At 38.7% G+C, this 23,620-nt stretch overlaps 1 protein-coding gene across 10 annotated transcripts in view; it reads left to right on the top strand.

Moving 5' to 3' along the window:
* Window positions 1–23,620, top strand: part of PSPH (phosphoserine phosphatase) — a 46,492-nt gene that overhangs the window by 8,974 nt on the left and 13,898 nt on the right. For 2 of the 10 annotated variants that reach the window (XM_057315661.1, XM_057315662.1), the window contains 3 exons: window positions 265–455; window positions 5,324–5,433; window positions 21,671–21,799. The gene's annotated coding sequence lies outside the window, so the exon portion shown is untranslated. Of the gene's footprint in view, window positions 1–264; window positions 456–4,389; window positions 4,568–5,323; window positions 5,434–21,508; window positions 21,800–23,620 lie in introns of those variants that run through there. The other 8 variants (XM_048224517.2, XM_048224516.2, XM_057315663.1 and 5 more) reach the window with 7 other exon arrangements.

Genomic DNA, 23,620 nt, shown 5'->3' with positions numbered 1-23,620 from the left:
TTTATTTCCCCCTATATCACTCATAATTTTTGCTTTATGAGTGTGATATTTATACGACATAGTTGCTGATACTTATAACTTTTCTCTTCATTGTGAATTATAACTGTAAGCAGTATTTCTCATTTAAAATTTTTGGCCTCCACCTCATCTTCCTTTACAATTATTACTCCTTTCTTTTATTTGCCCTTGACTAGCAGATCTTCAGTCATCCTATTTCAATCTTCTTTTTTTTTTTTTTAAAGATTTTATTTATTTATTTGACAGAGACAGAGACAGCGAGAGAAGGAACACAAGCAGGGGGAGTGGGAGAGGAAGAAGGCACGCTCCCAGCAGAGGAGCCTGATGTGGGGCTCGATCCCATAACGCAGGGATCATGCCCTGAGCCGAAGGCAGACGCTTAACGACTGTGCCACCCAGGCGCCCCAGCCTATTTCAATCTTCTGAATCACTTTTAGGTGAGCCTCAATAATGCAGCATACAGTTTGGTTTCATTTTTTGATGCAATCTGAAAAATTTTTTTTGAAGAATTTCTTTCTTCCTTCCTTCCTTCCTTCCTTCCTTCCTTCCTTCCTTCCTTCCTTCCTTCCTCCTTCCTTCCTTCCTTCCTTCCTTCCTTCCTTCCTTCCTTCCTTCCTTTCTCCTTCCTTCCTTCCTTCCTTCCTTCCTTCCTTCCTTCCTTCCTTCTTCCCTCCCTCCCTCCTTCCTTCCTTCCTTCCTTCCTTCCTTCCTTCCTTCCTTCCTCCTTCCTTCCTTCCTTCCTTCCTTCCTTTCCTTCCTTCCTTCCTTCCTTCCTTCCTTCCTTCCTTCCTTCCTTCTTCCCTCCCTCCCTCCCTCCCTCCTTCCTTCCTTCCTTCCTTCCTTCCTTTCTTCCTTCCTTCCTTCTTCCCTCCCTCCCTCCCTCCCTCCCTCCCTCCCTCCCTCCTTCCTTCCTTCCTTCCTTCCTTCCTTCCTTCTTTTCTTTTCTTTTCTTTTCTTTTCTTTTCTTTTCTTTTTTCTTTCTTTCTCTCCTGCCTTCCTTATAAATACCAGGGGTATTTACCTAGTAGTGAAATTACTGGGTCATAGGTAGCTCTATTTTTAACTTCTTGAGGAACCTCCATGCTGTTTTCCAGAGGGGCATTCCCAGCAACAGTGTAAGAGGGTTTCCCCTTCTCTGCATCCTCACCAGCATCCGTTGTTTCCTGGGTTGTTAATTTTAGCCATTCTGACCTATGTGAGGTGGTATCTCATTGTGGTTTTGATTTGTATTTCCTTGATGCTGAGTAATGTTGAGCATTTTTTCATGTATCTGTCGGCCATTTGTATGTCTTCTTTGGAGAAATGTCTATTCATGTCTTCTGCCCATTTCTTGACTGGATTTTTTTTTTGGGGGGTATTGAGTTTGATGAGTTCTTTATAGATTTTGGATATTAACCGTTTATCTGATATGTCATTCGCGAATATCTTTTCCCATTCTGTAGGTTGACTTTTAGTATTGTCAATTGTTTCCCTAGATGTACGAAAGCTTTTTAGCCTGATGAAGTCCCAATAGTTCATTTTTGCTTTTGGTTCCCTTACCTCTGGAGAGATGTCTAACAGGAAGTTGCTGCAGCTGGGGTCAAAGAGGTTACTTCCTGTGTTCTCCTCTAGGATTTTGATGGATTCTGTCTCACATTTAGGTCTTTCATCCATTTTGAATTTATTTTTGTGTATGGTGTAAGAAAGTGGTCCAGTTTCATTCTTCTGCACATGGCTGTCCAATTTTCCCAACACCATTTGTTGAAGACACTATCTTTTTCCGTTGGATATTCTTTCCTGTTTTGTCAAAGATTAGTAGATATAGAGGTGCGGGTCCATTTTTGGGTTCTCCATTCTGTTCCATTGATCTGTGTCTGTTTTTGTGCCCATACTATACTGTCTTGATGATTACAGCTTTGTAATAGAGCTTGAAGTCCGGCATTGTGATGCCACCAGCTTTGGTTTTCTTTTTCAACATTCCTTTGGCTATTCAGAGACTTTTCTTTTTTTTTTTTTTTTTTTTTTTTTAAAGATTTTATTTATTTATTTGACAGAGACAGAGACAGCCAGTGAGAGAGGGAACACAAGCAGGGGGAGTGGGAGAGGAAGAAGCAGGCTCATAGCAGAGGAGCCTGATGTGGGGCTCGATCCCAGAACGCCAGGATCACGCCCTGAGCCGAAGGCAGACGCTTAAACCGCTGCGCCACCCAGGCGCCCCCAGAGACTTTTCTGTTTCCATACAAATTTTAGGGTTCTCTGTTCCATTTCTGTGAAAGAAATTCATGGTATTTTGATAGGGATTGCATTGAATGTGTAGATTTCTTTGGGTAACATAGACATTTTAACAATATTTGTTCTTCCAACCCATGCAAATGGAATCTTTTTCCATTTCTTTGTGTCTTCCTCAAATTCTTTCATAAGTGTTCTATGTTTTTCAGAGTACAGATCCTTTACCTCTTTAGTTAGGTTTATTCCTAGGTATCTTATGGTTTCTGGTGCAATTGTAAATGGGATTGATTCCTTGATTTCTCTTTCTGTTGCTTCATTGTTAGTGTTTAGAAATGCAACAGACTTCTTTTTTTTTTTTTTAAGATTTTATTTATTTATTCAACAGAGAGAGAGACAGCCGGCGAGAGAGGGAACACAAGCAGGGGGAGTGGGAGAGGAAGAAGCAGGCTCCTAGCGGAGGAGCCTGATGTGGGGCTCGATCCCAGAATGCTGGGATCATGCCCTGAGCCGAAGGCAGACACTTAACGGCTGTGCCACCCAGGCGCCCCTAGAAATGCAACAAACTTCTGTACATTGATTTTATATCCTGCAACTTTGCTGAATTCCTGTATCAGTTCTAGCACTTTTTTGGTGGAGTCTTTTGGGTTTTCTACATTTCCTGTTGTTGTCTGTGAAGAGTGGAAGTTTGACTCCTTCTTTGCCAATTTGAATGCCTTTTATTTCTTTTTGTTGTCTGATTGCTGAGGCTCGGACTGCTAGTACTATGTTGAACAACAGTGGTGAGAGAGTTGACATCCTTATCATGTTCCTGACCTTAGGGGAAAAGCTCTCAGTTTTTCCCCACTGAGGATGATATTTGCTGTGAGTCTTTCATATATGGCTTTTCTGATGTTCCCTCTATCCCTACATTATGGGAGGGTTTTTATCAAGAAAGCGTGCTGTACTTTGTCAAATACTTTTTCTGTATCTGTTGAAGGATCGTATGGTTCTTATCCTTTCTCTTTTATTAATGTTGTGTATAACATTGATTGATTTGTGGATGTTGAACCCCCCCCCCCCTGCTGCCCAGGAATAAATCCCACTTGGTCATGTGAATAATCCTTTTAATGGACTGTTGGATTCTATTAGCTAGTATCTTGTTGAGAATTTTTGCATTCATGTTCATCAGGGATATTGGTCTGTAATTCCCCTTTATGGTGGGATCTTTGTCTGGCTTTGGGATCAAGGTAATGCTGGCCTCATAGAATGAGTTGGGAAATTTTCCTTCCATTTCTATTTTTGGAAACAGTTTCAGAAGAGTAGGTATTAATTCTTCTTTAAATGTTTGGTAGACTTCAGTTGGGAAGCCATCCAGTCCTGGACTCTTGTTTTTTGGGAGAGTTTTGATTACTGCTTCAGTATCTTTGCTGGTTATGGGTCTGTTCAGGTTTTCTGTTTCTTCCTGTTTCAGTTTTGGTAGTTTTTATGTTTCTAGGAATGCATCCATTTCCCCCAGATTGCCTGATTTGTTGGCATATAATTGCTCACAATATTTTATTACAATTGTTTGTGTTTCTTCAATGTTGGTTGTGATCTCTCCTCTTTCATTCATGATTTTATTTATTTAGGTCCTTTCTCTTTTCTTCTTGATAAGTCTGACTAGGGGTTTATCAATCTTTTTAATTCTTTTAAAGAACCAGCTCCTAGTTTTGTTGATCTGTTGTACTGTTTTTTTTTTTTATTTCTATATCATTGATTTCTGCTCCAATCTTTATTATTTCTCTTCTCCTGCTGGATTCTGGCTTTATTTGCGGTTCCCGCCTCCTCCTTTAGGTGTAAGTTTAGGTTGTGTATTTGAGACTTTTCTTGCTTCCTGAGGAAGGCTTGTATTGCTATATACTTCCCTCTTAGGACTGCCTTTGATGCATCCCAAAGGGTTTGAACTGTCGTGTTTTCATTTCCATTTCCTTCCACGTATTTTTTCAATTCTTCTTTCATTTTCTTCTTGATCCATTCATTCTTTAGTAGGATATTCTTTAACTTCCATGTATTTGTGGTCCTTCCAAATCTCTTATGGTTGATTGCCAGTTTCATAGCATTGTGGTCTGAAAATATGCATGGTATGATCTCAACCTTTTTGTTCTGATTTTTTTTTTTTAAAGATTTTATTTATTTATTTGACAGAGAGACAGCCAGCGAGAGAGGGAACACAAGCAGGGGGAGTGGGAGTGGAAGAAGCAGGCTCCCAGCGGAGGAGCCTGATGTGGGACTCGATCCTGGAACGCCAGAATCACGCCCTGAGCTGAAGGCAGACGCTTAACGACTGCGCTACCCAGGCGCCCCTGTTCTGATTTTTGACCCAGTATGTGATCTATTCTGGAGAATGTTCCATGTGTACTTGGAAAGAATGTGTGTTCTGCTGCTTTAGGATGGAAATGCTCAGAATATATCTGTTAAGTCCATCTGGTCCAGTGTGTCATTCAGAGCTGTTGTTCTGGAGCACCTGGGTGGCTCAGTTGGTTAAGTGTCTGCCTTTGGCTCAGGTCATGATCCCAGGGTCTTGGAATCAAGTCCCAAATTGGACTCCCTCCTCAGTGGGGAGCCTGCTTCTCCCTCTGCCCCTTCCCCTGCTCATGCTCTCTCTAGCTTTCTCTTCTGTACTCTCTCTCTCACAAAGAAAAGTAAAAAATCTTTTAAAAAAATTAAATTTGCAAAAAACCCACAAAAAAACCCAACAACAAAGAAGAAAGCAAAGCCCTTGTTTCCTTGTTGATCTTCTGCTTAGATGAGATGTCCATTGCTGTGAGTGGGGTGTTAAAATCCCCTACTCTTCCTGTATTATTATCAATGAGTTTCTTTAAATTTGTTTTTTTTTTTAAGATTTTATTTATTTATTTGACAGAGAGAGAGACAGCCAGCGAGAGAGGGAACACAAGCAGGGGGAGTGGGAGAGGAAGAAGCAGGCTCATAGCGGAGGAGCCTGATGTGGGGCTCGATCCCATAACGCTGGGATCACGCCCTGAGCCGAAGGCAGATGCTTAACCGCTGTGCCACCCAGGCGCCCCTAAATTTGTTATTTTTTAAAACTCTTTTTAAAAAGAGTTCATTTATTTGACAGAGAGCAGCAGAGGGAGAGGGAGAAGCAGACTCCCCATGGAGCAGGAAGCCTGATGCGGAACCTGAACCAAAGGCAGATGCTTAACCAACTGAGCCACCCAGGCACCCTCTGTAAGTTCGTTACTAATTGATTTATATATTTGGCCACTCTCAAGTTAGGTGCATAAATATTTACAGTTGTTAGATCTTGTTGGATAGAGCCCTTTATTATGATATGGTGTCCTTCATCTCTTATTATAGTCTTTGGTTTAAAATCTAGTTTGTTTGATATAAGGATAGCCACCCCAGCTTTCTTTTGATGTCCATTAGCATGACAGATGGTTCTCCACCTCCTCACTTTCAGTCTAGAGGTGTCTTTGGGTCTAAAATGAGTTTCTTGTAAGCAGCGTATCAATGTGTCATGTTTTTGTTTTTGTTTTCTTTCTGATACCCTGTGTCTTTTGATTGGAGCATTTAGTCCATTTACATTCAGAGTAATTATTGAAAGATATTAATTTAGTGCCATTGTATTACCTGTAAAGTTGCTGTTCCTGTAGATTGTCTCTGCTTCTTTCTGGTCTTTGTTACTTTTGGCCTCTTTTCTCTCAATTGGTCCCCTTTAATATTTCTTGCAGGGCTGGTTTAGTGTTCACGAATTCCTTTAGTTTTCGTTTGTCTTGGAAACTATCACTCTTTATATTCTGAATGACAGCCTTGCTGGATAAAGTGTTCTTGGCTGCATATTTTTCCCATTTAGCACATTGAATATATCATGTCAGTCCTTTCTGGCCTGCCAGGTCTCTGTGGACAGGCCTACTGCCAGCCTTATGTGCCTATTTGTAGGTTAAGTACCTTTTGTCCCAAACTGCTTTCAGGATTTTCTCTATATCTTTGTAATTTGCAAGTTTCACTATGTCAAGCTGTTGACCAATTTTTGTTGGAGTTCTCTGTGCTTCTTGGACTTGAATGCCTCTTTCCTTCCCCAGATTAGGGAAGTTCCCAGCTACAATTTGTTCAAACGAACCTTCTGTCCCTTTTCCCCACTCTTCTTCTGGGACTCCTATATTATGGATATTATTTTGCTTTATGGGATCACTAAGTTCCCTAGGTCTACCTTCATGATCTAATAGTTTTCTTTCCCTCTTCTTTTCAGCTTCATTATTTTCCATAGTTTTTCCTTCTATATCACTGGTTCACACGTCTGCTCATTCATCCTCATTTTTGTGGTCTCCAATTGGGACTTCATCTCAGTTATAGCATTTTTACTTTTGGCCTGACTAGATTTTAGTTCTTATGTTTCTACAGTAAGGGATTCTCTAGCGTCTTCTGTGCTTTTTTCAAGCCTGGCTGGTATCTTTGTAATGTTGTTTTAAATTCTAGTTTGAATATCTTACTTCTAGCAATATTGATTAAATCCCTGGCCGTGAGTACTACCGCCTATTCTTTCTTTTGGGGTAAATTTCTCCATCTCATCATTTTGTCCAGGAAAGAAAAAAGAAAAAGAAAAAAACAACAAAAACATCAACAACAACAATAACAGAAACAAAAAAACAAACAAAAAACTAGATCCTGGGTGTGTTTTGGTCTGCTTATTAAAAGAAACTCGATCCCAAAATAAGAAAGAAAGAAAAACATATATATGTAAAAATAAAATACTGTGAAAGGAAACTAAAAATACATATACAAAATATATATAAAATAAAAATTGAGAAAGAATTTTAAAAAGAATTGAAAAAATAAAATAACTGAAAGAATAATACTAAAAGACTAAAGAATAAAAATACAAAGAATGCTAGATACTGTTTTCCCCTAGAGCTGAAGCTTTGTAGCCCTCTATAATCAGTAAACTTGGTGTGAGTGAGTTGTTTGTGGTGGTCTTCTGGGGGAGGGGCCTGTTGCATGGTCTCAGGTGGACTTGCACTAGTGGAAATGTGCCTCCGGTGCACACGGAGGCAGGGCTCTGTGTAAGCAGTTCAGGGGTCCACTAGGTGGTGGTGTTTTGCTCCCTGAAGGCTTTCAGCACTGCGGGGCAGGATGAATATCTCCTTATCCAGCTGTCTGGCCCCAGAGCTGAAAATGTGCATCCCCAACTCTTCAGTGAGCCCTCACAGAAGAGGAATCAATCAGTCTTGTCTGCACGGTTTCTGTCAGAACTCTGTGTTCACCCTGCCTGTGTCTGAGCGTTTTTATCCCAAGCATGCACTGGGTTCCAAACTTTTAGGGACTCCTGTGGTGCAGACCCACACTGTTCCTCCCAGGGAAGGTCTCGCCACCTTGCTGCTTTTTGCTGGGCCCGTCCCATGAAAGTGGTCACAAGGCCATGCAGCGGTTCGCAGTTCGTGACAACACGGAGCAGACAACTGGCATCTAGACTCACTGTTCTCAGCGGGCTTTCGTGTTCCTATGCCTGGGAACTGTTCTTGCGAACCTGGGGATACTCAGACCATGCTGTCACACCTGGATTCCACCCCGCTTCCCCACCTGAGCACGTTTATGCCAGGCGCGACCTCCACTGTAACCGACTTCTAAAGGTTCCAATGCTGTGCTCCACTGCGTATGATCCTTTGGGGTAGTCTCCTTAGGCAGGCTCTCTCCCTGCCGCCATAGCCTTAGCTGTATCACACCGGATTCAAGTCTCCACACCTCCTACCTCCCAAGTTAGTGGTGGCTTTTCTACCAAGAGACTTGCAGCGTTTGTTTTCTCAGACTTCAGATTGATTTTTTGGGTGTTCAGAATGATTTGAGGGGGCGCCTGGGTGGCACAGCGGTTAAACGTCTGCCTTTGGCTCAGGGTGTGATCCCGGCGTGATGGGATCGAGCCCCACGTCAGGCTCCTCCGCTATGCGCCTGCTTCTTCCTCTCCCACTCCCCCTGCTTGTGTTCCCTCTCTCGCTGGCTGTCTCTATCTCTGTCGAATAAATAAATAAAAATCTTAAAAAAAAAAAAAGAATGATTTGATAACTATCTAGCTGTATTCAAGGGATGAGACAAACTTAGGGTCCCCCTACTGCTCTGCCATCGTAACTCCTCTCTTGAAGAGATCTTCAGATCCACGAGAACTAGATGGTTCTCCAGACTGCATCTCTCCCAACTTTCCCCTTTCATTGCTCTGGGCCTGATTCAGAGACCGTTATCTCCGGCGAGGGCAACTACGCTTGCTTTCAAACAGCATTTAGAAGTGAGGACCATGCTATGGTTCATCTTGATAGGATGAGTGTCCTGCAGATGCTGGACAGATCGGGGAGGCCTTGGCATGGAGCTATGACCCTAGGTCCAGGAGAGGGAGGAGCTGAAGAATGATCTTAAGGACAATGAGCTGATGTAAGCACAGCCACTGCCTCCCACCAACAAGGTGAGCAGGAAGCTGTTGATGGTTTCTTCCACTGTGTCTCTCCTTATTTTTAAATCCAATAGCTGTTATTTATGTATCTTTAAATACTTATTTTATTCTCAAGTTTTGGTTATTTTCTTTGGGAAATTCAGCTGTGCTTTTGCTGCATCTCCCTTGCCCGTTTTCTATACCTGTTATTTTCTCTCTCATTCTCTTTCATTATTTTATATACTTTGCTTAATTCTCTTTCATTATATATTGTTTGCTTTGCTCATTTTTATCCTGTGTATTGGTAAATGTGTTTTTCATAGTATCTATTTTTCTTTCTGTTCTTTTTTAGTGTCATCTTTATTTCTCGATTTTTCCCCCTTTGACTTTTTCCCTAGATTTTATGTTTTGTCTTATGTCTTCCTCTTCTCTTGTCATCTCTTCCCTGAATTCCTGCCTTTGTGTTTTTGTTTGGATGGAGGCAATTCACTGTGTTTTTAATATCAAGACAGAATGTATAATCAATCTTAGTTTTCATCTTTTCTGTGACTAACAGTTTTCTGGTGTGTACTTTTATCTGTAGGTAAGATATGCTGCCCTTTTCTACCATTCTTATGTGGTAATTTTATATGAAAAGTTGTATTAGTTTGTATAACAAAAAACCACAGACTGGATGGCTTAAACAACAGAAATGTATTTTCTCACTGTTCTGCAAGCTAGAAGTCCAAGATCAAGGTGTCAGCAGGTTTGGTTTCTTCCAAGGCCTCTCTTTGGCTTGTAGATGGCTGCTTTCTCACTGGGGCCTCATAGAGTCTTTGTTCTGTATGTACTCATATTTCTGGTGTCTCTCCATGCATCCGACTTTCCTCTTTGTATTAGGATCCCAGCTGGATTGGATTAGGGTGCAATCTAAAGACCTCATTTTAACTTAATCATCTCTTTGAGACCCTTATCTCCAACTGGTTTCACATTCTGAAGTACTAGAGGTTAGAACTTAAGCGTATGAATTTTGGGGGTACACAATTTTAACTTGTCGCAAAGGTATTTGTCACTTTGTTCTCCTTTGTTTTATTTTTAATCCATGTTTAAATGAGTTGTGTTTTCTAGGACCCACGATTTTCAGGGATCTCCTGTGGAGGAAGGGCAAGAGGGGCCAAGGTAGTTTTCCAGGCTGAAAACAGTGCCGGAGGTTTTAGCTGCCACAGTCCGAGCGTCTCATTCAATGTGGCTTCTCTTTACAGTTTTTGTGTAGCCCGTCTTCCTTTGCTTCTTTGTTCTGAACTGGCCCAGTAGGGCTTCTGCTGTCATACCTGTGCTCTCTGGCATCGTCACCTGTCATTGCACCCAGGAAACATAGCGCCTGCATTTGAGGTGAGCTGTTTATCTACTTTCTGAGATTTACCATATTTGGTTTCCAAGACATCCTTGTGGATACTCTGTACCTTCTCTGTCTACTGTGTTCCTTGTAGCTTCAGCGCAACCTCACTTCTTACCTCTGTGTGTGCTCTGGTTGTTTTGAACAACAAGTTTTTTCATTTTCATGTGAACTTCTCATCCTCAGGGAATCTACTTTCTGGCGTTTTCTGGGATCTGCTGCTGCTGGTTCCCTTAAACACTTCCGAGTGCCGTTTCCCATGCAGTTGCTGCCTAATCTCAGCTGCTCTTCGTAGCCCTTACTCAGGTCCTGGAGTCTCCAGTTGCTTTTCATCTCCTAGTATTGTGGAATACAGGATTTTCATGTCCCCCCTCAACCATCTCTCTGTTGCTTTGTAGAATTTCTAGGAGGGGGAGAGGGAAGATTCAGTCATGAATTACTGCACTTTTTATATTGTAATCACATTGCTTTGTAATGTAAATTTTCCTATTTTTCTCCATTATAAGGATAGCTTTATGTTTTCCCTAATGACAAACATAATACATAATGCATAACCATGTAGGAAATTCAACTAATACAAAAAGAGTACGAGGAAGAGTGAAGATCATCGAGAGGCAGCCATTCAGCATTTTGGTAAACATTTCAAATATCTTTCAGTTACAGTTTTTTGGCTCGGTAGCTCATTTCTTTTTAGCATTGAGTAATTAATATTTTGTCTGCGTGTACTGCACACATTTTATTTATCCATTCACCCATTTATTTTTTTTATTTTGATTTTTTTTAAGTAAGCTTTATACCCAGTGCATGACCAGGTGCACCCCTATCCAGTCACCTATTGAAGGACATCTTGGTTGCTTCCAAGTTTTGGCAATTATGAATAAAACTGCTATAAACATCCATGTGCAGATTTTTGTGTGGACATAAATTTTTAACTCATTTGGGTAAATACCAGGGAGTCCAATTGCTAGATTGTATGATGAGAGCATGTTTAGTTTTTCAAGAAACTGCCAAACTGTCTTCTAAAATAGCTGTACCGTTTTGCATTTCTCCCAGCAATGAATGAAACTTACTGCGTTTCCACACCTGTGCAACATTTGATGTTGTAAGTGTTCGAATCTTTCTAATAGATGTTTACTGGTATCTCATTGTTGTAATTTGCATTTCCCTGATAATATATGATGTGCAGCATCTTTTCATATGCTTTTTTGTCATCTGTATATTTTCTTTGGTGAGATGTCTGTTAAGATCTTTGGCCCACTTTTAAATTTATTTTTGGCCTATTTTTAAATTGGATTGTTTGCTTTCTTATTGTTGATTCTTAGGAATTCTTTGTATATTTTGGATAACAGCCCTTTACCTGATATATCTTTTGCAAATATTTTCTCCTACTCTGTGGTTTGTCTTCTCATTCCCTTGACATTGTCTTTCACAGAGTAGAAGTTTTTAATCTTCATGATATCCAGCTCATTAAGTATTTCATGGATTATGCCTTTGGTATTGTATCTAAATAGTCATTGCCATACTTAAGATCATGTAGGTTTTCTCTTATGTTATCTTCTTTCTTTCTTTTTTTCTTTTTTAAAAATATTTTGTTTATTTATTTGACAGAGAGAGTGAGAGCATAAGCAGAGGGAGCAGCAGAGGGAGAAGGGGGAAGCAGACTCCTCGCTGAGCAAGGAGCCCTGTGTGAGGGTCAATCCCAGGACCCTGGGGTCATGACCTGAGCTGAAGGCAGATGCTTAAGCCACTGAGCCACGCAGGCGCCCCTCTTATGTTGTCTTCTAGAGTGTTACAGCTGTGCATTTTACATTTAGGTCTGTGATCCATTTCGAGTTAACTTTTGTGACGGGTATAAGGCCTGTATCCAGATTCATTTCTTTTTGCATGTGGATTCATGTTGTTCCAGCACCATTTGTTGAAAAGACTGTCCTTGTTCCAAGTATTGCCTTAGCTCCTTGGTTGAGGATCAGTTGACTGTATTAATGTGGGTCTATTTCTGGGCTCTCTATTCTTTTCCACTGATCTATTTCTCTATTCTTTCACCAATGCCACACTGTCTTGGTTATTGTAGTTTTATATAAGGCTTAAAGTCTTAAAGCAGTCCTACTACTTTGTTCTTTTCCTTCAATATCGTGTTGGCTATTCTCGTCTTTTGGTTCTTCATAGAAACTTTAGAATCAGTTAGTTTATACCCACAAAATAACATGGTAGGATTTGGAGTGGTATTGCACTGAATCTATAAATACGTTGGGAAGGACTGACACGTTGACAATAGTGAGTCTTCGTGTCTGTGAACGTGGAATATTTCTCCATTTATTTAGTACTTCTTTGATTTTATGTATCAGTTTTGTAGTTCTGCTCACGTGGATCTTGTACATATTTTGGTAGATTAATACCTAAGTATTTCATTTTGGGGGAGTGTTAATGTAAATGGCATTTTTTAAAATTTCAAATTCTCCTTGTTCATGGCTAGTATATAGGCAAGAGATGACTTTTGTATATTAACCTTGTATCCAGCAACCTTGCGATAACTACTTACTAGTTCGGTTTTTTAGCTGTTGATTTTTGTCAGATTTTCTATTAGATGAGCATGTCATTTCTAAACAAAGACAATTTTATTTCTTCCTTTCTGGTCAGTATACATTTTATATCCTTTTCTTGTTTTATTGCATCAGTTAGGACTTCTAGTACAATGTTGAAAAGGAGTGGCGAGCAGTAACGTCCTTGCCTTGTTCTGATCTTAATAGGAAAGCTGGTTTCTCACACCGTTAAGTATAATGTCAAATGTAGGGTTTTTGGGGGTTGTTTGTTTGTTTTTTGGTTTTTTGTAGGTATTCTTTATCAAATTGTGGAAGTTCTCTTTTATTCTAGTTTATGGAGAATTTTTATCATGAATGAGTATTGTATTTTTGTTGAATGCTTTCTCTACATCTATTGAAATGATCATGTGATTTTTTTTTTTTTTTTTTAGCCTGTTGATGTGATGATTGTATTAAGTGATTTTCAAATGTTGAGCTAGCCTGGTATACCTTGGATAAACCCCACTTGGTTGTAGTATATAATTCTTTTTATATGTTGTTGGGTTTGATTTGCTAATATTTTGTTGAGAATTTTTGCATCTGTGTCCATGAGAGATATTGTTCTATAGTTGTCTTTTCTTGTAATGCCTTTGTTTTTTGATATTAGGGTAATACTTGCCTCATAGAATGAGTGGAAGTAAATATTCCCACTTCTTCTATCCTCTGAAAGAGAGTGCAGTGAATTGGTATAATTTCTTCTCTAGATGTTTGGTAGAATTCACCAGTTATCCCATTTGGGCCTGGTCTTTGGTTTTAGAAGATTATCAGTTATTGACTCAATTTCCTTAATAGATATTGGCCTATTCAAATTGTTTTCTGGTGTGAGTTTTGCTATATGTGTTTTTCTAGGAATTGGTCAATTTCATCTAGTTATCAAATCTGTGTTTATAGAGTTGTTCGTTTATATATATATATAAATTGTGTTTATATAAGTTATATATAAGTTGTGTTTTCATTTTCATTTATTTCAAAACATTAAAAAATTCTCTTGTGAGTTCTTCTTTGACCCATGAATTGTTTAGAAGTGTGTTGTTTAATTGCCATATTTTTGGGGATTCCAATTATCTTTCTGTCATTGATTTCTAGTTTAATATCACTGTGGTCTGAAAGCAGACATTGTATGATTTCTATTATTTCATATTTGTTAAGGTACATTTTATGGTGCAGAATGTGGTCTATCTTGGTGAATTTACATGTGAATTTAAGAATGTTCTGCTGTTTTTGGGTGAAATAGTCTATAGGTGTCAATTGTATCTAATGGATTGAGGGTATTATTGAATTTAACTATGTCCTTATGTAACTTATTTTTTCATTTAGTAAATATCATGAACATTTTTATCAGTGGGTGTATCCTATACACATAGCTATGGGTGACCATGTATTCTATACAGCATTATTTCATTAACCATGAAATATATGATTTATTTAATCATTCTTTTTGGAACTTCGGATATAATTCAGTAGTGCTAAGTATATTCACATTGTTGTGGGTAATAGATATACAAAATTTTTCATTTTGTAGATCTGAAATTCTCTACTCATTGAACAACTATAAAGCATAAGCTTTTAATATTGATGAAGTCCATTATTATGGTGTTTTTTTTCTTTTCTAGACTGTGATTTTAGTGTCATGTCTAAGAACTATTTGCCTAACCCCAATCATAAGATTTTCTCCTACATTTTTTTTCTCAAAGTTTTATAGTTCAGTGTTTTTATTTAGAGTTATGATACATTCTGAGTTAATTTTTATAAGAAGTGTGAACTTTAGATCATGGAGGTTCATTTTTTTTTTCCCTGAGCATAGTAAATTCTGATTATTCCAATCCCATTCATTAAAAAAGATACCCTTTCTCCACTGACTTGCCTTAATACCTTTGTAAAAAAAATCAGTTGATGATATTTGTTTGGGTCTGTTTCTGGATTCTATTCTGCACCCTTGATGTATGTGCCTATCCTTTTCTAATACCTTACTGTAGCTTTGTAATAAATCTTAAAATCAGGTACTGTGATTCCTTCAAATTTATCCCCTTTTTTCTCAAACTTGTTATAGCTAATCTAGCCCTTTTTTTGCCTACTTATTTAAATTTAGAATCAGCTTGTCTATATTTATAAGAATATGCTGGGGATTTGATTGGAATTGCAAGAAATCTATAGATCAATTTGAAGAGAGTTGATTTCTTTAGTATATTGAGTATTCCAATTCGTGACTATGTCATGTCTATCTAATTATTTAGGTCTTTGAGTCTTTCATCAATATTTAAAAGTTTTCAGCCTACAGTCCTGGACATGTTTTATTAACTTTATTCAGTTTATACCTCAGTATTTCCTTTTTAAAAAGCTATTATAATTGGTCTTGTTTTTAAATTTTTTTTTCAAATTCTTCATTGCTAGTATGTTGACTTTTGTATATTGACCATGTATCCTATTATCCTGTGACCTTACTAAACTTTTTAGTTGTAGGAGATTTTTTTTTTAATCCCTTGGGATTTTCTAAGTAGATAATCATGTCATCTGAAAAAAAGGATAGTTTTATTCTTTTTCTTGCCTTATTGCACTGCCTAGTGCAATATAATGTTGAATAGGAATGATGGTGAGAGTGGATATCCTTTCCTTATTCCCCATCTTAGGGAGAAAGCATTTAGATTTTCTTAATTAAGTATGAGGATATCTCTAGGTTTTATGTAGATGCCTTTCATCAGAATGAGGAAGTTTCCTTCTATGCTTAGTTTGCATAGTTTGAGAGCTTTTATCATGAATGAATGTTGAATTTTGTCAAATAATTTTTTTGCACCAGTTAATAGGATCATGTGTTTTTTCTTTTTTATATTGCTAACATAGTGTGTTATATTGATTGATTTTCTAATGTTGAGCCAGTCTTGCATATTTGGAATAAATACCACTTGGTTATGGTGTATAGTTCTTTTTATTCATTGCTGGATTTGATTTGCTAATATTTTTTTGAGAACTTTTGTGCCTCAGTTCCTGAGGTACCAATCTATGGCTTTCTTTTCTCTTTTCTTTTCTTTTTTCTTTTCTTTTCCCTCTCCTTTCCTTTCCTTTCCTTTTCTTGCTTCACTTTCTCCCCCCCCCCTTTTTTTTGGTACTGCTTTTGTCTAGTTTTGGTATCAAGTAATATAGGCCTCATGAAATGAATTGGAAAGTATTTCCTCCTTTTTGATTTTCTAGAAGGGAGTGTATAAAATAGATGTTAATTCTTCCTTAAATGTTTGATAGAATTCTCCAGTGAAACCATCTTGGCCTGGAAGCTTTTTTCAAAGGGTACTTTAAAAACCCTGCAGATTAAATTTCTTTCCTTCTTTTTTTTTTTTTTTAAGGTTTTATTTATTTATTTGACAGAGAGAGACAGCCGGCGAGAGGGGGAACACAAGCAGGGGGAGTGGGAGAGGAAGAAGCAGGCTCCCAGCAGAGAAGCCTGATGTGGGGCTCGATCCCAGAACGCTGGGATCACTCCCTGAGCCAAAGGCAGACGCTTAACGACTGCACCACCCAGGCGCCCCTAAATTTCTTTAATTAATATAGGAATATCCAGATTATATATTTTTCCTATTGGTTGAGTTTGGTAGTTTGTGGTTTTCAAAGGAATTGGTCCATTTCATCAAAGTTGAATTTATGTGTATAGTATGTTCTGAGTATTTCCTTACTATCCTTTTAGTGTCTGTAAGGTCTACAGTATTATTTCCTCTTTCATTCCTACACTGGAAATTTGTGTCTTTCTTTTTTTGGTCAATATTGCTAGAGGCTTTTCAATTTTATTCATCTTTTTAAAGAACTAGTTTTTGGTTTAATGGATTTTCTCTTTTTTTTTTTTTTTACAATTTCATTCATTTTTGCTCTACTATCTATTATTTCTTTCTTCCGTTTGCTTTGGGTTTACTTCGTTCTTCTTTTTCTGTACCCGCCCTCTCTTGGTTCTTTATTGATCTATCTGTAAGTTCACTGATCTTTTCCTTTGTGGTCTTCTATATGCTGTTAAATCAATCCGGTAAATTTTTATTTAGTATGTTTTATTTTTAGTTCTATATTTTCCATTTAAAAAGCTTCCATTTCCTCCTGAGATTTCTCATCTGGGCAATGACTGTGACATTGTTTTCCTTTAGGTCTTTGAATATATTTAGCTTGAGCTTCATTGCTTTAAAGTCTTGTATGGTAATTGTAACATTATTATCTTGGGGCCTATTATATTGATTGCCTTTCCCCCCTTGATTGTGGGTTACATTTTCCTGTTTCTTAGAAAGTCTTAATTTTTGATTGGATGTTGGACATTTTGGATATTTTGGATTGAATATTTTAGAGACTTAGGTTCCATCATCTTTTTCTAAAGAATGTTTACATTTGTTCTATCAGGAAGTTAAAATACTGGCTGATTGCCTTGTACTTGTGGTGTCTTGATATTATACTTTGTTGGGTCACCAGCTGGCCCTGAAGAGGGCTTCACAAGGCATCTGGGAGACACTCTGGAAGCTCAGCCACTCTGGGCTAAACTCCCCAGGCTGAGCCCCACACGTATGTCTGTCCCACTGTCCCCTCCTGACCTCTCAAACAAACCCTTTGAAGACTTGGTCCCTTAGCTTCATCCTTAGCTCTCAGTTTTAGAGCAAATACTTTGTTCTGGGAAATAATGTTTCCTCCTAAACTGTGGTCCTTCTGGGGTTTTAGTGGAAAGCCTAAGATGGGTATCAAACCCCTCTTCTTTGACAAGATTCAAATGACAAACTCTTTACTCTGTGGAGGACAGCAGCTGAAATCTCTCTTCAGCTTTCTTTGGCCTTCCACCTACAAAAAACAGAGGGCTTAACTGCACTGGCCTAAAGATAGGATTAAAAAAAAAAAAAGAAATCTAGAGATGGGTGACTGCTGGTATTGGGAACCATGGTGCAATCATTTCAGAGTTGGGTTGCTGTCATTCTTTTGGTTTTCTTCATGGTTGCAAGATGACTGCTGTACATCCACTCATCTCATTAATATTAGAGACTGGAGGAAATAGAAAGGGAGTAGGCCAGAGATGTTATTCTTCTCATACTGGGAAAGCAAAAGCTTTCCCAGCAACCTCCTCAGCATGTTTCTGTATGAATCTCCCTAATCAAATCAGGAATGTGTGGTCACCCTGAGTTGAAGGAGAGCTGGGAAAGTGGATTACAGGATTTCACAACTGGCTGACACCAGTTAGCAGCTTTAGATAATTTTTTTGATACATAATTATTTGACTTAGCAATTTGAGACATTTATTTATTTCTTCATTTATTTTAGATTTTGTTTTATTTTTTATTTTTTTTTACTGTGGTATAGTTGACATATAACCTTATATTAGTTTCAGGTATACAACATAATGATTTGATATTTGCATGTATGGTGAAATGATCACAATAAGTCTAGTTAATATCCATCACCATACATAGCTACAATTTTTTTCTTATGATGAGAACTTTTAAGATCTACTCTTTTAAAAAAATTTTATTTATTTATTTGAGAAGGACAGAGAGCATAAGAGAGAGAGAGATCACGAGCAGGGGGAGGGGTAGAGACAGAAGCAGCCTCCCTGCTGAGCAGGGAGCCCAATGTGGGACTCAATCACAGGACCCTGGGAATCCTGCCCTGAGCTGAAGGCAGACAGTTAACCAGCTAAGCCATCCAGGTGCCCAAGATCTACTCTTTTAACAACTTTCAAGTGTGCAATCACCCTATGTGTATCTCTTCTTGGGTTGTCCATCTGTACCCTGTAGTAAGCTGGTAGATGTAAGTAAGTGCTTCTTGAGTTCTGTGAGCCACTCTGGCAAGTCATTTAAACCTCAGGAGGGGGTCACGGGAACCTCTGATCTATAGGCAGTCGGTCGGAAGCACCGATGATAACTGGTATCTGAACTGTGTGTGTGGAGAGGGGCAGCCTTGTGGGGCTGAGCCCTTAATCTGTGGGATATGATGCTTTGAGAAGATAGTGTCAGAATTGAGCTAAATTATAGGATAATAGGATACACAGCTGGTGTTGCAGAGAATTATTTGATATGGTGTAAAACTTCCACATCTGATGACCAAACGTAAAGTATTTTGTATAGGTAGTAAAAGACAACACAGGAGGAAAGAATTGGGTTTTGCTTCCTACTACATGGGAAGGAAAAAAACTGAGTTTTTCTCTTTTTTTAAATTAATCTATTAATTAATTAATTTTTAGGATTTTATGTATTTATTTGACAGAGAGATCAAGTGAGAGCACAAGTAAGCAGAGCAGCAGGCAGAGGGAGAGGGAGAAGCAGGCTCTCTGCTGAACAGGGAGTCCCACATAGGGCTTGATTCCAGGACCCTGGGATCATGACCTGAGCCGAAGGCAGACGCTTAACAGACTGAGCCACCCAGGCACCTGTTTTTCTCATTTTAATTACATATCCATAACTTATTTATTTTATAGCTGGAGATTTGTACCTTTTGGCCACCTTCACCTATTTCACCCTCCCCCTACTCCTAAAGCATTTAGTTTTAATTGATTCACAAATCATTACAAAAGTAATAAATGTTTTTAAGCGAATCTCAACCAATATGAAACCAAATACATTAGAAAGGTAAATTTTTCATTCCTTTTACTCTCCAGAATTAACTGCTCACCAGAATTACTATTGACATACACAGAGTTTTCTTCTTTCAGAAATAGGAATCAAACAGTATATATTGTTCTGCAGTGTGCCTCATTCACAGGACATATCATGGACATATTTCCATGGTGTGACTTATTTTGAATGTCAGTGTTTACATTAAGTTGTATTTTTCTCTAACTATATTCTTTTAAAACATTTATATATTTCAGTGTATTGGTATTTAATGTATTGATATACAAATATCACATGTATCATATATGTATAATGATACATATATAACATATATGTAATATATACACATTATATATAATATATATACACAGATATTTTTAAAAATCTGTATACTCACTGCCATTAAAGAACTCTATAATTTCTTCCCAGTCTCATTTTTTTCCTGTATCCAGAGATAACTACATCCTGAATTTTATGTTGTAAGTTATCATTTATGATATTAAATGATACTCTCTTTTTAAGTTTCTGGTCAATGACTATATGTCTACAGGATTGCTGTGAATATTCCCATATGTGACTCCTGCTTCTGAGTGTGTTCCAGAGGTGGAATTGCTGGGTCACAGACAACGTGCATGTTCAGTGTTACTGAATGATACATTCTCTTCTGGAGTGATTGTTCCAACTCACTCTCTTTTAGAGGGCTATTTTATTAGCACCGAATTATTTTAAAAAAGTACACGATGCTAAAACAGTTAATCATCAGTCAATATGGTAGCTTATAAAAACGTGATCTATAAAAAAACAAAAAACAAAAAAACCCCACAAAAAATGTGATCTATAGGAAAGCTTTCAGGAACACTACCAGCATTACCTGTATTACTTCTTACTGACCAATTATGATTAAAACTCTGCAAATAATTTGCTAATGTTTTTATTATACTACATTGTATCTGGCTCACATGTGCTATTCAACAGTATTTCAGAAGAACAACAATGAAGTATATTATAATCTGCTTGTATAGTTATGCCTTGTCAGGCAAGATGACTTCGTGATGCTTACATGTCTCTGTGACCATCCGTTAGCTTCCTCTGAGCTTTTTTTTTTTTTTCTTTTCTTTTTTAACGTGGATTGTGTCTACAACACTGCCACCTCATGACCACAAGTGTTAGTACAGGTGTGAATGTGAGGTAGGTACAGAGACCATGAGTAGCTGACAGATTTTATTCAGTACAAATATTTTATTTGAATTCTGTTTCATATTAAACATCTATGAAATGTGAATAATAGCAGACATTAATTCTACTTTTTCACATTATTGTAGTTGGGTTTCTTTCCCCCTAGAAATACTCAGTTACCGTTTATACTTACATACACATATTCGGTGTTTAACATCTTGTTCTTTTATTATACTAAATCACTACAAAATGTAAACAGGTTCTTTGTTGTTTTAGACCCCCTTAGTTTGCCCTCCCCCATTAGCGGTATCATTTTTTACCTCATATTTCAAACCATCGAAATTCCTCCTCTCCATCCTTCAGATCAGAACCCTCTTCGACAGATCTGGGAGAAATTAAACCGGTGGGCCCCAAACCTGCAACCGTTTTCTTACTGAACTTCAAGGGCACGCCTCACTGAAGAGCAGCAGCAGCCTTGTTTCCGGATAGAATTGTGTTTTGGGGAGGTCCTGTAGCAAAGGGCAGGGATGCTGTGACCAAGTGTCCTGCTCCAGCAATTTCACCCTCTCTGCCTGAGTGACCGCTTGTAGGGAACGTGCAGAACTGTTAGCCTCAGAGGTTTCAGGCTATGTTTTAGGGCGGGACCTCGCTGCCCAGCTCCAGCCAGCTGAGCCAACGGTAAATGTTTGGAGGTGCTCACCCCTTATTTATTTATTATAGTCAACTTAAAAGTAGCTTGGCAAGTGACACCTAGAAGAAAATAAGATGACAAGAACAAAAAGTAAAAGGATGCAGACTCATTTTGTCACTCATGCCTTTCTGCATTTTGTTGCGAATATACGTTGTTTTGCTTTTGATAATATATATTTTTTTAATTGAAGTAGAGTTGACATAGAACATGAATATATAAGTCGTTACTGAAATTCTCTTGGAGACCTACATTCCTAGAAGAACAGGTCAAACGGGGATTCAAAAAAGGTCCCTAAGGAGCTTTCGTTCGTTGCAAAATCAGCAGAGATCTCCGGCTTCTCTCTCTCCCGCTCATCCCTGGTGGTGCGGGCGGGGAGCGCTTCGGCCCCTCCTCCGCAGGGTGCAGGCGGCGAGGCTCCGCGTGAACACGCCCACGGCGCCCACGGCAGCGCGAGGCTAGGGCCGCAGGCGCCGAGCCCCCGCTGGGAGGAGGGGCGGGCTCAGGGAGCCCCACCCAGGGGGCGGGGCCACGCGCTTCTCTGGAGCTCCGCTCTGTACAGTGGGAATGTGCTGTCTGCAGCTTAGAAAAGCACATGCAAAACCTACCAGAATCCGCCTCACTATCAGCAGATCTCATAGGATTGTTGGGTAAAAGCTCTGCGGCTCTGCCCAGGTCACCTCCCTCGGAACTCCGCCGCTGAAGGTCGGAGCCAGCCCTCGGCCCCCTGCTGTGTCGGAAGGTTAGAGCCGCCGGAGCCCGGGAGGCAGAGGCGGCGGCCCAGGAAGGAACGGCAGCACCCGGGTGAGTCTGGGCATGTGTTTATCTCTCCGGGGTGCCCAACTTTCTGATTTACCGGTCGGCCTTTTCCGCATCCAGGGCTTCTGATGCTACGTGTATTTTTTCTTAATCGGGATAGTACATTTCATGGGATTTCAAGGCTTTCTTTTCATCAATTTACTTTTGAGTAGTTTTCCCTTGTTTTATCCCACTGGTGCCTAGCAAACAGCATGAATGAATGATGCAATCCTGCATAGGGGAGTCATCAGTACAAGATTGGGAAAATCTTGGGAATTTAGAGTGGCCGTGGCTGTCTGACTTTGTCATCTTCTTTCCCATCCGAATTAGAATTTTAAATAAGCACTTACCAGATCTATTTTTGTGAAGAGACAGCTTCAAGTTGGGCTTTAAATAATTCTTTCATTCATAAAAGTTGTTTGCTATATTTTCTTTATAAGCACCTTGCACATTGTATTTGCTGTTAAATATTTGACTGACCGGTATCGGAATGAGGATCAGGAAAGAAAATGATAAAATACAGGATTTCTAAATTTTATTACAGCTACCTGGTAGGTTTTCAGTATGATAATAGTGCTGTCACTGTCATGTTGGTGAAATAAAGTAGTCAGGACATTTTAAATTTTCAGATAATTTGATACATGCCTAATAACTTTTTTAAAGCTAATGTTTTCTCAGTGTATACTTTAATGCAATAATATGCACCCATTTTAAGTGTACATTGGATGAATTTTGACAATTGTATACACACTACAATTATAATCACCAGCACAATATAACACTTCCATCACACCTGAAAATTTCCTAAAGCCTTTTTGCAGCCGGGTGGCCCCACCTCTAGCCCTAATGGCCTGATTTTTGTCATTATAGCATTTTTTCCTGTTTTCTAATGTTTCATATAAATGGAATCATGTTGTATGTATCCTTTTATGTCTGGCTTCTTTCGGTATAAGGTTTTTTGTGTCTATCCCTGTTTTGGCATGTAGTACTAATTCCTTCCTTTTTATTGCTGAGTAGCGTTCCATTGTAGAGATACACTGCCATTTGTTTATCCATTTATCTGTTGATGGACATTCTAGTTTGGGGCTGTCACAAATAAAGCGCTCTCTGATTTCTCTTGGATAAACCTCCAGGGTGGGATTGCTGAGTTTTATGGTAGGCATATGTTTATAAGAAACCGCTAAAAGCTTTCCGAAATGGTTGTACCATTTTCTATCCCCAGCAGTTCCAGCTGTTCCATGTCCTCACCAATACTTGGTGTGGTCAGTCTTTTTTTATTGTAGTCATTCTTCTTTTCATTTTATTTTCATATCTTCTTTTTTGGAATGTCTATCCCAATCTTTTGCTCATATTTTAATAAGTTGTGTTATTACTGAGTTGTAAGAGTTCTTTTTTCTGGATACAAGTTCTTTGTCAAATATGTGTATTGTCAATATTTTCTCCCATTCTGTGGCTTGTCTTTTCTTTTTCTTTCTTTTATCTTTTTTTTCATCATGATATCTTTAGTTGTTTTGGTTTATTGTTTTGTTTTTGTTTGTTTTTTAGAGAGGTGGGGAGGGGCAGAGGCAGAGGGAGAGAGAGAATCTTAAGTAGGCTCCATGCTGGGCATAGAGCCTGATGTGGGGCTTGATCTCACCACCCTGAGTCATGATTCTGAGCTGAAATCAAGAGTCAGGTGCTTGACCCACTGCACCACCTATGTGCCCCATCATGGTATCTTTTGAAGAGCAGAAGTTTTTACTCTTGATGAAGTCCATTCTATCATGTTTTCCTTTTATTGTTTGTGCTTTGGGGGTTTTATTTAAGAAAGTTTTGCCTACTTCAAAG

The sequence above is a fragment of the Ursus arctos genome, unplaced genomic scaffold, assembly GCF_023065955.2.
Source record: "Ursus arctos isolate Adak ecotype North America unplaced genomic scaffold, UrsArc2.0 scaffold_2, whole genome shotgun sequence".
Taxonomy (NCBI): Eukaryota; Metazoa; Chordata; class Mammalia; order Carnivora; family Ursidae; genus Ursus; species Ursus arctos.
Note: the sequence above shows the minus strand (reverse complement) of the source record. Positions and strands in the feature narration are given on the sequence as shown.